The 14,145-nt window shown below is 36.0% G+C and overlaps 1 long non-coding RNA gene across 1 annotated transcript in view; it reads right to left on the reverse strand.

The window, feature by feature from the left end:
* Gm21679 (predicted gene, 21679) overlaps positions 1–14,145 on the reverse strand; it is a 55,932-nt gene that overhangs the window by 20,324 nt on the left and 21,463 nt on the right. The window contains exons 6-9 of the long non-coding RNA NR_164188.1: positions 12,498–12,628; positions 7,316–7,433; positions 6,463–6,562; positions 4,381–4,450 (exon numbers count right to left, since the gene is read on the reverse strand). This is a non-coding gene — a long non-coding RNA (predicted gene, 21679). The remainder of the gene's footprint in view (positions 1–4,380; positions 4,451–6,462; positions 6,563–7,315; positions 7,434–12,497; positions 12,629–14,145) is intronic.

Consider the following 14,145-nt stretch of genomic DNA (forward strand, 5'->3'; position numbering starts at 1 on the left):
GGGACACAATGAAAGCATTTCTAAGAGGGAAACTCATAGCTCTGAGTATCTCCAAGAAGAAACGGGAGAGAGCACATACTAGCAGCTTGACAACACATCTAAAAGCTCTAGAAAAAAAGGAAGCAAATTCACCCAAGAGGAGTAGACGGCAGGAAATAATCAAACTCAGGGGTGAAATTAACCAAGTGGAAACAAGAAGAACTATTCAAAGAATTAACCAAACGAGGAGTTGGTTCTTTGAGAAAATCAACAAGATAGATAAACCCTTAGCTAGACTCACCAGAGGGCAAAGGGACAAAATCCTAATCAACAAAATCAGAAATGAAAAGGGAGACATAACAACAGATCCTGAAGAAATCCAAAACACCATCAGATCCTTCTACAAAAGCTTATACTCAACAAAACTGGAAAACCTGGACGAAATGGACAAATTTCTGGACAGATACCAGGTACCAAAGTTGAATCAGGATCAAGTTGACCTTCTAAACAGTCCCATATCCCCTAAAGAAATAGAAGCAGTTATTAATAGTCTCCCAGCCAAAAAAAGCCCAGGACCAGACGGGTTTAGTGCAGAGTTCTATCAGACCTTCAAAGAAGATCTAATTCCAGTTCTGCACAAACTATTTCACAAGATAGAAGTAGAAGGTACTCTACCCAACTCATTTTATGAAGCCACTATTACTCTGATACCTAAACCACAGAAAGATCCAACAAAGATAGAGAACTTCAGACCAATTTCTCTTATGAATATCGATGCAAAAATCCTTAATAAAATTCTCGCTAACCGAATCCAAGAACACATTAAAGAAATCATCCATCCTGACCAAGTAGGTTTTATTCCAGGGATGCAGGGATGGTTTAATATACGAAAATCCATCAATGTAATCCATTATATAAACAAACTCAAAGACAAAAACCACATGATCATCTCGTTAGATGCAGAAAAAGCATTTGACAAGATCCAACACCAATTCATGATAAAAGTTTTGGAAAGATCAGGAATTCAAGGCCCATACCTAAACATAATAAAAGCAATCTACAGCAAACCAGTAGCCAACATCAAAGTAAATGGAGAGAAGCTGGAAGCAATCCCACTAAAATCAGGGACTAGACAAGGCTGCCCACTCTCTCCCTACCTCTTCAACATAGTACTTGAAGTATTAGCCAGAGCAATTCGACAACAAAAGGAGATCAAGGGGATACAAATTGGAAAAGAGGAAGTCAAAATATCACTTTTTGCAGATGATATGATAGTATAAATAAGTGACCCTAAAAATTCCACCAGAGAACTCCTAAACCTGATAAACAGCTTTGGTGAAGTAGCTGGATATAAAATTAACTCAAACAAGTCAATGGCCTTTCTCTACACAAAGAATAAACAGGCTGAGAAAGAAATTAGGGAAACAAAACCCTTCTCAATAGTCACAAATAATATAAAATATCTCGGCGTGACTCTAACTAAGGAAGTAAAAGATCTGTATGATAAAAACTTCAAGTCTCTGAAGAAAGAAATTAAAGAAGATCTCAGAAGATGGAAAGATCTCCCATGCTCATGGATTGGCAGGATCAACATTGTAAAAATGGCTATCTTGCCAAAAGCAATCTACAGATTCAATGCAATCCCCATCAAAATTCCAACCCAATTCTTCAACGAATTAGAAGGAGCAATTTGCAAATTCATCTGGAATAACAAAAAACCTAGGATAGCAAAAACTCTTCTCAAGGATAAAAGAACCTCTGGTGGAATCACCATGCCTGACCTAAAGCTTTACTACAGGGCAATTGTGATAAAAACTGCATGGTACTGGTATAGAGACAGACAAGTAGACCAATGGAATAGAATTGAAGACCCAGAAATGAACCCACACACCTATGGTCACTTGATCTTCGACAAGGGAGCTAAAACCATCCAGTGGAAGAAAGACAGCATTTTCAACAATTGGTGCTGGCACAACTGGTTGTTATCGTGTAGAAGAATGCGAATCGATCCATACTTATCTCCTTGTACTAAGGTCAAATCTAAGTGGATCAAGGAACTTCACATAAAACCAGAGACACTGAAATTTATAGAGGAGAAAGTGGGGAAAAGCCTTGAAGATATGGGTACAGGGGAAAGATTCCTGAACAGAACAGCAATGGCTTGCTCTGTAAGATCGAGAATTGACAAATGGGACCTAATGAAACTCCAAAGTTTCTGCAAGGCAAAAGACACCATCAATAGGACAAAAAGACCACCAACAGATTGGGAAAGGATCTTTACCTATCCTAAATCAGATAGGGGACTAATATCCAACATATATAAAGAACTCAAGAAGGTGGACTTCAGAAAATCAAATAACCCCATTAAAAAATGGGGCTCAGAACTGAACAAAGAATTCTCACCTGAGGAATACCGAATGGCAGAGAAGCACCTGAAAAAATGCTCAACATCCTTAATCATCAGGGAAATGCAAATCAAAACAACCCTGAGATTCCACCTCACACCAGTCAGAATGGCTAAGATCAAAAATTCAGGTGACAGCAGATGCTGGCGTGGATGTGGAGAAAGAGGAACACTCCTCCATTGTTGGTGGGATTGCAGGCTTGTACAACCACTCTGGAGATCAGTCTGGCGGTTCCTCAGAAAACTGGATATAGTACTACCGGAGGATCCAGCAATACCTCTCCTGGGCATATATCCAGAAGATGCCCCAACTGGTAAGAAGGACACATGCTCCACTATGTTCATAGCAGCCTTATTTATAATAGCCAGAAGCTGGAAGGAACACAGATGCCCCTCAACAGAGGAATGGATACAGAAAATGTGGTACATCTACACAATGGAGTACTACTCAGCTATTAAAAAGAATGAATTTATGAAATTCCTGGCCAAATGGATGGACCTGGAGGGCATCATCCTGAGTGAGGTAACACATTCACAAAGGAACTCACACAATATGTACTCACTGATAAGTGGATATTAGCCCAAAACCTAAGATACCCAAGATATAAGATACAATTTCCTAAACACATGAAACTCAAGAAAAATGAAGACTGAAGTGTGAACACTATGCCCCTCCTTAGAAGTGGGAACAAAACACCCTTGGAAGGAGTTACAGAGACAAAGTTTGGAGCTGAGATAAAAGGATGGACCATGTAGACACTACCATATCCGGGGATCCATCCCATAATCAGCTTCCAAATGCTGACACCATTGCATACACTAGCAAGATAATGTTGAAAGGACCCTGATATAGCTGTCTCTTGTCAGAGTATGCCTGGGCCTAGCAAACATAGAAGTGGATGCTCACAGTCGGCTATTGGATGGATCACATGGCCCCCAATGAAGGAGCTAGAGAAAGTACCAAAGAAGCTAAAGGGATCTGCAACCCTATAGGTGGAACAACATTATGAACTAACCAGTACCCCGGAGCTCTTGACTCTAGCTGCATATGTATCAAAAGATGGCCTAGTCGGCCATCACTGGAAAGAGAGGCCCATTGGACACGCAAACTTTATATGCCCCAGTACAGGGGAACGCCAGGGCCATAAAAGGGGAGTGGGTGGTTAGGGGAGAGGGGGTGGGTGGCTATGGGGGACTTTTGGTATAGCATTGCAAATGTAAATGAGCGAAATACCTAATAAAAAATGGAAAAAAAATAAAGAAGTTCTCTTTTGACTCTTAAGGTATAACTGCTAGTTAACTTTGTAATCACATCACTGGGATTAACTTCCTTCTCAGAATCATCAGAATAAAAAGGATTAAAGAAACTTTAAAACTCTGTTTCATAGGAGACAAAAAAAGGTAGATATTTTTTTCTTTGTTTTATATATATATATATAACTAGCAAGTGAAAATTTTTCATGCTTCATTTTTCTGAAGATGGGAAAGTAAACGAGTACTTCAGATTATTCTCCATGTTGGCTCTTTTAAACATAGACATTTTTTTTTCTCAGTTCACCATCTACACCAAAAAGCATATCTTAGTTCTTGGTCCCCAAGTTCATCAAAACCTAAAACAGAAAAGTACCTCTTATTAAATAAACTCCCAAGGATACAAATATGAAAGATTCTGTGCAGATGATGTATAAGGTAAGGGTTAAGGTCAGGATTAGGATTAGGGTTAGTATTAGGGTTATGTTTAATAAAGCAGGATAATTATAGTGTTATTAATGTATGAGGTACATCTGAGGTCAAATTCCCATTTTATTATTTCATAACTTTAATAATTCCTACAAAGCCATTAGGATTTTATGGATAATAGCAGTCACTTCAGTCAGAAATAATTCAAAATAATAAGTAGTTAAACTTTATGATTATTAAAACATATTTAGATTCCTAAGGTCATTTTATGGACCATGTGCAACATACCTCCATGGACTTCTCATGCATTTCTTTACCTGCTTCCAGGGTCTGGTTCTGACTACATTTGGACAGTTTCAATGCTTGTTGTTCTTTTTGACAACTATTCTACAAATGTAAAAGGAAAACATTAGTATAACAATTCTGTTTATTTTTGTTGATACTGCCATGCAACATGCATGGTAGTCTAACAATAAAACACTAAATGTATATCTAATACTAAAACATTTATGTGAGCAAAAATAATTCTATATGAAAGTTAAAAGGAATAGTTTTCCAACTGATTTAAAATTTTAACAACTATTTTGACTAAATATGTGTATATTTTTACAATAACATGAAATAAAATTATGCTACCAATTGTGGGGTAGGAATTTTTTTTAATGTGAAAGAGTTTTTCATAATGCACAGACTGGCCTTAGCCTCCCAAGTTCTTATGTTTATAGGCATGCACCATGTATACATGAACTCGGTAAAATCCTAGTCTTGGAAGCTTAGATTGGTTTTCTCTAGATTCCAATCTCAAGCAACATATAGAAGTAGTAACATAAAGTTCTCATTGTATTCTTTAGGGTTGCACACAACCATGATAATTTGCATTTAAAAAAAATTAAGACAAGCCCTTTACAATTTTCATCTTGGGCTACTACAATCCTGTTTTGCCCTTTATTCACACTGATCAATTTTTTACCTCACATTTGCACTCAAATCATCATAATTAAGTAAAATTACCTCTAATTTGCAATGCTTATCTTTAAAAAAAGTGCAACTGCATACATTTGGAGACAAAGGGTTAATACTGGGTGTCATCTTTGATTTCACAGTACTGTTTCAGAGACAGAATCTCACTAAACCTAGAGCTCATCATTTATGCTACACCTGGTGGCTACAAAGATCTGGAGATCTTCTTATCTCTGAACTAAATCTGAGATTGTTTTTTTTTTTTTAAATGCTCACCACTACACCAACTGTTTTTTGTTGTTGTGGTGGTGGTTTGTTTTTAGTTTTGCTAGTGTGTTGTTGTTTATTTTGTTGTTGTTGGTGGTGGTGTGGGCATTCATCCCAATGCAGGGAATATAAGCTGGGGTCTCCATGCCTACACGGGAGAAAGATTACCAACTAAATCATATTCCAGCCCTGTAAATCATTCTTATTGGGCCCACATGCAGCATATGACACATTTAGGGATCTTTTCTTCTTTAAAACTTTCCTTCACTCATGGTAGTTTTCTTTCTACCAGTGGTTCTCTTCCTTTACTGGCTCCCTCTCACCAGCTGCTATATGCAGAATTACAAATCTTGAAGTACCCTGCTGTTCTGTCTTTAGACTCCTTATTTATAGGGATGATCACTTTCCCTTGAAATGTCATCCAGAGTCCAATGTTTAAAAATTGCCTTCAATTGGAGTATTTATTATTTATCTTTAGTTCCTATCTCTTTCCGGAACTGACTCATAATGGCAGCTTCCTCAATACCTTCTGAGGCAAGAATGAATTTGCTGTTCCTTTCAAATTGAGTACTTTCCAAACTATTAAACAGTCAAATAAAAAAAAATAGTTAATATGATTATCGTTGCCTCAGATCTTACTTGGAAACCAGGTGATGACTACAGTGACTGGTAGAGTAATGGAGACGTGATCTAAAATTGTTTGCTGATATTCTTCCACAGGAAAATTCTTCCAGGGCTGTTGAGATTGTTTGTTTCCATCCTCTGTTGTTACTAAATCTTTACTAAATTTAGGACTGTAAGAACTGATTTACCAAATTGAGTTGGTTTTTTAATATAAACAACACAGTCCAGGTGAAACCAATAAATAAGCTTTCTCCTTTCAACTCTGATATATTGTGCTTTTTTTTTTGTAGTCACTGGTAATCATCTCTTGATCTTTCTGCAAATGTCTGCCTCTTGAAAATTTATGATCTTGTATACCATAAAATGCCTAGTCGTTTACATTGATATAGTATGCAATCAATAGTTTATATCTCAGTAAGACTAGAACAGAAGCAAGGATAGATAGATAGTGGAACTTAATTTAGTTTCATATGCTCAACCCAAGGCTAGTTGTTCCATTCCTACTTAGTAATACTAGGTTAAATATTAAGTTTTTTTATGGTACCAACCACTGATTTTTCTTTTTCCTCATTGAATTTCTGTACATCCATATAAGACTTCTGAAATGTAGTTATATACTGCTCACAAAATTTGTTGTTGATGTTCTTCCTGTAAAGCACAGTAACAAAAGCAGGTACATTTCATACCAATATGAAAAAGAACACCCAAAACAAATTCAATTGAACATTTCATACTATAAAAAGAAAAATAGCAGTATAAAATATCTAATGGGAAATCATTATAGATTTTTCCCCTATCATATTATCAGAGAGGTTTTCATTTATGTTTTAGCTTTTCAAAATTAAAGAAATATAAACACACACAACACACAAGTAACGCACACATACACACACACACACACACACACATATATATATACATGTACAAAATTTAATTATATTTCAATGTGTTTTTTTTTCATTATTTTCTACCAAATATAAGTTCTAATTTATTTTTCATGCATTGCCTTAGTAAAGACAGTGCAAAACATATGTCACCTAAAATATTCAAATTGTCTGCATATGTAATTGTAGTTGTTCCTTTTGAATATTGTTAAACATAATAATCCATAAATTACATTCCTAAGACTATGTGCAAGACTTCTGTATTTCCACAATGAGTGTAAATTAAAATTTAAATCTCATTAACATTGACTTAAAGGAGAAAATAAAATTTTCATAGATTTCTAAGAATTACATTTAGTTTGCTTGAAGGCATGATGTTATAGGGTTAACTGTTTAGACAAAATCAAAGTCACACATTTTTACTAAAGAATCAGACATGATATATTTTTTTTAAACTTCAGCCACATATAATTTTTAAAATGATACACATTTGACCCTACAAATATAACAACTCTACCTCTCTCGTTCGTTCATTTTGCAAAATCTTTCTAATTTCTGGTTCCTGCCTTTGAAAGATTCTTTGACATAAGTTTCCATCCATTTTCTCTTTATGTGAAGCGTCTTATAAATGTCATCTATATTAAAAATAAAGGGTCATTTTGAAGAAAAATTAGGTGATTCCATGTCTACAAGTAAAATAGATATAGATAAATTTCTTTCAATAATGCTATGGAAACTTAAAATTAAATGATAGATATCACAAACATGCTTCATACTTTAGAATACTTAGGGTTTGGTATGTTCAGATGAAGGATGTTCAACCTGTAAAGTCTACAGAAATGTTCCACAACATAGAAAAAAAACAGTCAATGTATTTTGGATAAGAAATATCTAATCTTATCTGAATTTTAATTTTTGTAAGGAAAATAATTTTGAGCTTCAAGAACAGTTTTCAAACGAACAAATGCACAAAACAAAGGATCAAAAGTATGCTTAATTCTTCATAGGGAAACACTTTTAATAAAGGCTAATTCTTTTCCAAATCTAAAAAAGATGATGCAACTGAAAGAACAAACTTGACTGTGGAACTGTTAGACCCATTGTTTAAAATATTCAATTAAAATAAGAGGGCAGCCGGGCATATTGGTTCCCATGTTAATTCTAGTATTCTAGAGGAAAAGGCAGAGAGATATTTGTGTGTTCCAGGCTAACCTGGTCAACATACTGAGTTCCATGACAGTCAGAGCTACAAATGAGACCCTGTCAGAATCAAACCTGCGTCTGATTCCTAGCACCTACATAATGTGCACAAATATCTCCAACTCCAGTTCCAGGGGATGTGATACTGGAACTGGAGTTCTGGAGCCCTGTTCTAAATTCTGCATGCACCAGGTACATATGTATATGACTCACAGACATACTTATAGGCAAAATACCTATATAAATAAAAATAGATAAAAATGTTAAAATCTATGTTTAAAACAAAGATCTCCAAGTTTTTTAATCAAAATAAAATTATTTCTAAAGTGAATTGTTAATTATACTTCAGAACATATCCTTTAAAAAAACACTTGAAGAAAATTATGGTAGGAACTTTTGATCAGTAACTGCTGCAGTTCATGAAAATTGTAATGCTTGAGAAAATGTTTAGTACCTTTCTAGCATGCACAGTTAGATTTCAGTAACTAGGATGAAGCTATATTATGGTGTACATGTTTAATATTCTCACCATATATAGTACTAGATAAAATCAGATTATTAAATGATTATTCTGCCTCCTCCAAATAGAGCAAATCCTTCAGTTGAAAAAAAAATCTGGTAAAATGGGTAACTTGAAAGAAGCAAAATATTATTTTTTAAAAATATAATATTGTTTCATGGGGGTAGAGATATGGCTCAGCAGTTAAGAGTACTTCCTGTTCTTTGCAAAGGACATAGGTTTGGTGTCTAGCACTCATATGGTGGCTCACAACTATCTGACTCCAGTTCCAGGTATCTGAAATAATCAACTGATATCTGAGCAACAGGTACACATGTGGTGCACATATATAACTGTAAGCAAAACACTAATACACATAAATAAGTCCAAAAAATAGGTATTAGGAGCATTGTTTAGTAAGCCATGTAAGATGTTTTTTTTGTGTATGATCCTAATATTAGAAGCTTAAGCAGGAGATTTCCAGTGTAAAGACTGCATAGGTTAAATAGGAAAATGCAGGCCAGCCTGAACTACATAATGACACCATATCTCAAAGACAAGTTACTGTCTTCTGAGAAAGCTCACTTAGCATTCAGTTACATATAATTTAAAACAGATTCTTTAGAATCTGAGTATCATTCTCTCATTGTTTAGTAAGTTGTCTTCCACTTACAGTTAGATAATTCGTTTCATAAAAAAACAAAACAAAACAAAACCAAACAAAACAATGAAGGGATTGGAGAGATGATTCAGCAGTTAAGAGCACTGGTTCCCTTCCAGATTTCTGAGATTGGAGTACCAAAACCCACAAGGTGGCTCACTACCTATAACTTCAGTTTCAGGGGATTCAATGCTTTCATCTGGCTTCCTAAGGTACAAGACACACTAGTTGTGCACATACACACGTGAAAGGAGAAAAAAAAAAACAATAACCATAACATAAAATTTAAAAATAAGTTATAAGGGTTACATTAAAGAATTCAGTTTTGCATTGTGCCATATAAAGAAGGAAGCACAGAAGACTCCTAGAAAAGAAACTGACTTAATATAAAATTAGCACTGGATCAATGAAAATATGTTTCATGTACAGAATTTTGTATACATATCACTTAGGTATGAGTAAATGGAACTGTGAAATTGTTTACATCTTTTTTTTTCCTTTTAAAATTCCTTCAAAGCTGTTACAAAAACGCCTCAGTAGTCAAGAGGGCCTACTGTGAAAAGAGGAGGTTCACAAAATACTTTTTTTTTTGTTTTTTAAGGTAAGTAAAGTTACTTCATGCTTATCAAAGGATAATTCATCAAAGATGAACTCACAATTCGGAATATCTATGCTCCAAATACAAGGGCAACCAAATTCATAAAGAAATTTTACTAGAACTCAAAGTACATATTGTACCCCACATAATAATAGTGAGAGACTTCAACACCCCACTCTGAGCAACGGAGAGGTCCTGGAAAAAAGAAATGAAAAAGAGACACTGTGAAACTAACTAGAAGTTATGAAACAATCGGATTCATCAGATACATATATATGTATCTGTCACACACACACAGACACACACATACAAACACACACACATATATTGAAGCAAATTCACACACAGTTCTCATTAGATGAAGAGAAATCATTTGAAAAAAAATCAACAAACCTTCATGATAATAGTCTTGGATAGATTAAGAATTTTAAGCACATACCTAAAAATAGAAGCAAACCAGAAGCCAATATCAAATTAAATGGAGAGAAACTTGATGCAATCCCACTAAAATAAGACAAGACAGGACTAGACAAGGCTTCTTACTCTTTCCCTACCAATTCACTATAGTACTACAGTTCTAGACAGAGCAACTAGAAAACAAAAATTGGTCAAAGGAATAAAAATTGGAAAGGAATAAATCAAAATATCACTATTAGCAGATAATAAAATAGTATACTTAAGTGACCACAAAAATTCCATCAGAGAACCCATAAACCTGAAAAACAACTTCAGCAAAGTGGATAGATATACAATTAACTCAAACAAAACAGTACCTTTCTTCTACTCAAAAGATAAACAGGCTGAAAGGCAATTATGGAAACAACACCTTTCAAAAGTCACAAATTACAGTTCCTTGGTGTGACTCAAACCAAGCAGGTGTAAGATTTCTATGACAAGAACTTCAAGTCTCTGAAGAAAGAAACTGAAAATCTCAGAAGATGGAAAGGTTTCCCATGGTCATAGATTAATTTAGTAAAAATGGCTGTCTTCCCAAAAGCAATCTACAGATTCCATGCACTCTCCATCAAAATTGAAACTCAATTCTTCGTAGAGACAGAAAGAGCAATATGCAAAACCATTCGGAATATCAAAACTCCAGAATATCCCAAAACTATTCTCAACAATAAAAGAACTTCAGGGGGAATCATCCCTGACCTTAAGCTTTATTATGCAGAAATAGTGATAAAAAATGTATGGTAATGGTACAGAGACAATGCCTTCATTAAATGGAGAGATCTAAAATATATCATCCTGTGTGATCTCAAAGGAAAAAAAAACATGGTATGCACTCACTGATAAGTGGATATTATCCTAAAAGCTCAGAATACCCAAAATGTAATTCACAGACCACATGAAGCTCAAGAAGAAGGAAGACAAAAGTGTAGGTGTTTCAGTCCTTCTTAGAATGTGGAACATAATATTCCTGGTAGGAAATGTGGAGATCAGGGCAGAGACTTAAGGAATGACCATCCAGATTCTGTCCAACCTTTGGATCCATCCCATATACAGAAACCAGGCACAGTCACTATTGTGGATACCAACAAGTGCTTGCTGATAGGAGCATAATATGACTGTCTCCTGAGAGGCTCTGCCAGGGCTTGGCAAGAACAGAGGCTGATGCTCACAGCCAACAATCAGACTGATCATGGGGTCCCCAGGGGAGCAGTTAGAGGAAGAACTGAAGGAGCTGAAGGGGTTTGCAACCTTACAGGAAGAACAACAATATGAACCGAGCAGACAGTCCAGAGCACTCAGGGACTAAGCCACCAAACAAAGAGGGGCACCCATGACTCTAGCTGCATATTGAGCAGAGGATGGTATTGTCAGACATCAGTGGGAGGAGAGGTCTTTGGTCCTGTGAAAGCTCCATGCCCCAGTGTAGGCAAATGCCAGGGTAGGGAGGTGGAGTATGTGGGTGAGGGAACAGGCTCATAGAAACAAAGCAAGTGTCAAATGGAATAGGGATTTCCTGGGGTTAAACCAGGAAATGGCTGATATTTGAAATGTAAATAAATACACACACACAAACACACACACACACACACACTGATGGCTTTAACTGTGACTTCAAGTGGGTTTACATCTAATCACAGGATGATCTAAATTTTTCCCATTCCTGCTAGTTTTTTGATAAATTAGAGTAAATGTGTCTGTATCTCAATCTCCAAATAAAATCATAGTTGCTCTTATCACAACCAAGCTCCTCAACTTTTTCATCACAAAACAAATCTAAGACAAATCTTAAATATAAAATTCTTCCTGGCTGGACAAATATTTTACTGCTACAGCAAGAAGCTCTGGTTTCAATCTTCAGGAATGAAAAATAAAAACCCCCAAAATTTAGATATAAAAAATAAAGAAGGCATGATTCCTCAGGCCCCATTACATTTCTGAGGCTGAGGACTGCAGTTACAAGGCCAGTCCAGGCTGCAATTGAGGTTTCAGACAATCCTGAGATATAGAGCTAGAGCTTAATTTCCTAAAACAAAACAACAAATAAATAAAGACAGCCTGGTCTGAATTATGTCTGAATTCCCAGCACTTCTGAGGCTGAGAGAAGCCTCTAGAATTTGAGGCAGTTTGGAACCTATATATAGAAATTTCGGCAATGTGGCATTTTCACAACACGTTAAAATGTAGACTGGTCTTCAGTTTCTTTTTAATAAATTCCTGGTGGGAAGCAGTTGCACAGAAGAGGTTCTTGTCTGTTTCATCCACTAAGTGAAGTCCAGTTTACTCACACCTCACATCCCCAGGCCCCAAGAATACTTTCAGGGTCTCCATTTCCTTGGCCTTCCTGATTTCTGCTAGGAGCCAGTCTGTTCAAACTCTTGCACTTACAGTGAAGTTCTCAGTTTTTCTTAGCAGAGACCTAAGTGGGAAAGATAGATTGTGAACCTAGAATTAGCAACTTCCTGAGTCCAGTGAGGGTCACCTAATCTCATTACTCCTGAAGAAACACCTCCAAAACTCCACCTTTATCCCCACCCAGACCCCTAGCTGAACCAGGATTAACCAACAGACAATTGACTACCCCCACTGAGACTTCATCCTATCATGATTCCTCAAGAATTTTGCTTCCTCAAGAACTCTTTGTAGCCACCATACTGGGTAACAGGGTTTGAACAGCGGGAAATCAATCTCAGCCAAGCCCATTGCTGATTGGCTGTGTTTGCACATGAATACTAAGGGTGAGAGAGGCTCTTTCAGTCATCTGTGATTAAAGCTTCAAAAAGCGGGTAGTATTTTAACTTCCACTACTACCCAGAGGCTTTCCATTTTCTAAGTTTGCAATACTAACTCGAAAGTTAAAATAAAATGAACTCCAAAGAGGACTCTCCTACTTCGTTTCAGATGAAGGGGCTGTTCTGTGTAACTCTAAATTGTTTTTTTGTTTGTTTGTTTGTTTGTTTTTTTTTTTGGTTTTTTTTTTGTTTGTTTTTGTTTTTTTTTAAACTAAAGTGTTTTTGCATGTTTGTATTTATATAACATGTATGACTAGTTCCCCTAGAAACTAGAATAGGATGCCAAAATCCCTGCATCTAGAATTAAAAATGGTTTTGAGTATTATGAGGGTTCTAGGAACTAAACCTTGGTTCTGTCCAAGAGAAACAAGTGTTCTTAATTTCTAAGCCATCTTTCCATTCCTATCCTGTGTGTGTTTTAAGGTGTGCTGGACCATTTCTCATGATAGATGTTTAATTTTACTATATAATGGAGAGTATAAAAAATGACTTTGTTAATGTTGTCTATTTCCAGAAACAGAAACAAACAAACAAACAAACAAAAGAGCAACAAAAAAACATAATTTTAATGGATTGTGTAAATCATATAAAGTTTCAGGATAAAAATGGAGTGTATACATTTCAGTATATGGGTGCATAAGGAGGCCAGATATAGACATCTGTTTTATTCTCAATTATATTCCAAATTTCTTTTTCATTTTCTCTTTTTTTTTTCAAGTCAGGGTTTATCTGTATAGCTCTGGTTAACCTGGAATTCACCCTGTATACCAGGGTGGCGTCAAAATCAAAAATCTCCCTGCCTCTGCCTCCCAACGTCTGGGATTAAGGCATGTGCCACCAGTGACTGACCCAACTTAAAACTTGAGATAGGTTCTCTCTGAATATGCAGCTCACCAATGCCACTACCTCAGCTAGCCAGCAAGCTGTCTCCACCTACTCAGCACTGGTTGGCAGCCTGCATTTTAGAAGTGGATTCTAGGCCCCCACTTTTATTTTCAAGGAAAACATTTTACTAAAACAGCCATCTCTCTAGCCTCTCTTCAAGGTTTGTTCTGTTGCTATAGACACTGCAATTTTTTGTTTGTTTGTCTTTTGTTTGTTTGTTTTCTTTTTCTATTTCTCTAATCATGCCTAAGTTTAGGCT

This window comes from Mus musculus, chromosome Y (genome assembly GCF_000001635.26).
Source record: "Mus musculus strain C57BL/6J chromosome Y, GRCm38.p6 C57BL/6J".
NCBI classification, from domain to species: Eukaryota; Metazoa; Chordata; class Mammalia; order Rodentia; family Muridae; genus Mus; species Mus musculus.